The sequence below is a fragment of the Drosophila ananassae genome (assembly GCF_017639315.1).
Source record: "Drosophila ananassae strain 14024-0371.13 chromosome Y unlocalized genomic scaffold, ASM1763931v2 tig00000087, whole genome shotgun sequence".
Lineage (NCBI taxonomy): Eukaryota > Metazoa > Arthropoda > Insecta > Diptera > Drosophilidae > Drosophila > Drosophila ananassae.
Window position 1 is genome coordinate 373,431 of NW_025319052.1, and position 3,085 is coordinate 376,515.

Here is a 3,085-nt window from a genome sequence, read left to right on the forward strand (position 1 = left end):
GTAGGATTTTCCTGCGGAGTGTATGGTGCGGTAAACTGATGACGAACACCGAGCTCCTCGAGAAATATTTGAAGCTCCTACTGGTAAACTGGACACCATTGTCTGTCAACCTCACCTGGTACCCTGTATCTCAAAATAATCCTTTCGCGAATCGCCTTCAGCAGAGTCTCAGTTGTGGCCTTCCGCATTGGGACCATTTCTGTCCATTTTGAAAACAGATCGATCATCACTAAGCTACTTCTTCGCTTCCAGGCTACCAGAGTAGAAGAGGTAGGCCTGGTATACCGACATGTTCCACATAGAGCCGGAAGCGAAGAAGTAGCATCATGGAAGCTGTGTGTGCCGATGGAAATGTGGCAGCTGGTGCTATAAGAGAACCACGACGAACCAACAGCGGGTCATTTAGGCGGATGTCACATCTGTTAGAAAGTGCGTAACATGCATGCATGTGGTATAAACCAAGTCAGATGGAGGCCGCAGGAAAAATGCTGACACAGATTCCACAGGAGCCATGGGCGACGGATGTGCGGACTTCGTGTGACCTTTGCCGAGGTTCAAGCATGAAAACACCATGCTGTTGTTGATGATCGATCTGTTTTCAAAATGGACAGAAATGGTTCCAATGCGGAAGGCCACAACTGAGACTCTGCTGAAGGCGATTCGCGAAAGGATTATTTTGAGATACAGGGTACCAGGTGATGGTGACAGACAATGGTGTCCAGTTTACCAGTAGGAGCTTCAAATATTTCTCGAGGAGCTCGGTGTTCGTCATCCGTTTACCGCACCATACACGCCGCAGGAAAATCCTACAGAAAGGGCAAACAGGACGGTTAAGACAATGATCGCTCAGTTTGCAGGCAATGACCAAAGGACATGAGACGAACACTGGCCAGAATTAATGCTGGCAGTGAACTCAAGCGTGTCAGACTCCACGGGGTACTCGCCATGCTTCGTAACCCAAGGCAGAGGGCCAAGAATGCCAAAGGCAATATATGATAAAGAGGCATTAAGGACGGGAGCAAGCCACTCCCTCAGAGAATGCAGCGCGCGGCGCCGGAACAAGCTCGGCACTACAACCTGAGGAGGCGGGAGTGGAGCCCGAAGATCGGCGACACAGTGGGCAAAGGAGCATCATTTGTTCAAAGCGGCGGAAGGTTTTGCGGTGAAGTTAGCCCCAAAGTACGACAGTCCGTACACGGTGGTGAATTTTGTGTCGGCAGTGATTGCTGTGATACGTCACGCTGGCACACTCATCTTATATTATTAGATATATAGCGAATCGTATATAGTCGGTCGATCCTTATGAAATTCGGCATATCGAATTATTTTGCCCACAGAGGAATCCATTGAAACTCCCATCCTTCTAACTTGAAAACCAACGAAGTTATGGCATTTTCGATCAATTAGTTATATGGCAGCTATAGGATATAGACGGCCGATCCCGGCCGTTCCGACTTATGTACTGCCTGCAACAGAAAGAAGGGTGTGTGCAAAGTTTCAACTCGATAGCTTTAAAACTGAGAGACTAGTTTGCGTAGAAACAGACAGACGGACAGACGGACATGCTCATATCGACTCGGAGATGTCTCCTTCACTGCGTTGTACACTTTTGACCAAAATTATAATACCGTCTGCAAGGGTATAATCAAAGAAAAAATAAAACAAGAAAAGAAAGCTAACTTCGGGCGGAACCGAAGTTTATATACCCTTGCAGTTGAGTTGCAGTGCGCTAGGTGGTGCCACGCATCTTATATTATTAGATATAACGGATCGTATATAGTCGGCCGATCCTTATGAAATTTGGCATATCGAATTATTTTGCCCATCCATTGAAAATCCCATCCTTCTAACTTGAAAAACAACGAAGTTATGGCATTTCCGATTAATCAGTCATATGGCAGCTATAGGATATAGTCGGCCGATCCCGGCCGTTCCGACTTATGTACTGCCTGCAACAGAAAGAAGTGTGTGTGCAAAGTTTCAACTCGATATCTTTAAAACTGAGAGACTAGTTTGCGTAGAAACAGATAGACAGACGGACAGACGGACATGCTCATATCGACTCAGGTGATCCTGATCAACAATATATATACTTATAGGGTCGGAGATGTCTCCTTCACTGCGTTGCACACTTTTGACCAAAATTATAACACCCTCTGCAAGAGAATAAAAAATACAAAAACATAATTATAATAATACAAAAAAAAAATATAAGGAAAACAAACTTAATGTCGCCCGATATCTGGACGAAGTCCGATGACCAGCACAAAGAAAACAAGTGGGAAAACTGAACTGAAGCCCTTGGGAACTGAAGCCCAAGAGTAAAGCGAGTAGTGTTGTGTTATACCCGGACACGACAGGTATCCTGGTGTCACAGCGATAGCGACGGATCGGCCTGGGGTACGCCTTGTCGATTCCTGACCTGAAACGAAACAAGGACACCCCGGTTAAGTCAAGAGAATCCTGGTCCAGGCGCTGGGGCGTATGCACAGGGTATCACCTGGAGTTAAAGGAGACGCGACGCCAAAACCTCTGGTCTGCCATAGTGTAGTGTTAGATCAGTTGTGACATCCAGTTCTACGGCCCTTATAGTTTATGCCATAAAGAACTGGATGCCACGTAGAGTTAAAATACGACTTGTTCAGTTCTATGTCTTTATTTGAATGAATTATGGTTTTCTTACACTAAGGCTTGCTAGCTGTCGGCGCAGCGGCAGAGCAGCCGATTTATATAATTTATATATAAATCAAGTTACAGTATGTAGAAACGGGCAGAGAGTTATGCATGCACATATGTATATATGTGGTCAGCGTGGGAACCATGCTGACTCGGTTCTAAACGGTGAATGCAATTGCATATCATATTACGTATGCACTTGAAATGTGTTTGGGCATTTGGCACGCTGTTGCTGTTATGTTTTTTTTTTTTTTTTTTGGATTGCGAAATCTATCCTAAGATACTATTGGCCCGTATCAATAGTAAGCACGATTCACCGGCGTGTCTAGCCGGTGCCTACGTACTAAAACCACCCCCGCACACACCACAGACCCCGCGGAACCACTGTAAGGTATTACTTCGCGGGGAA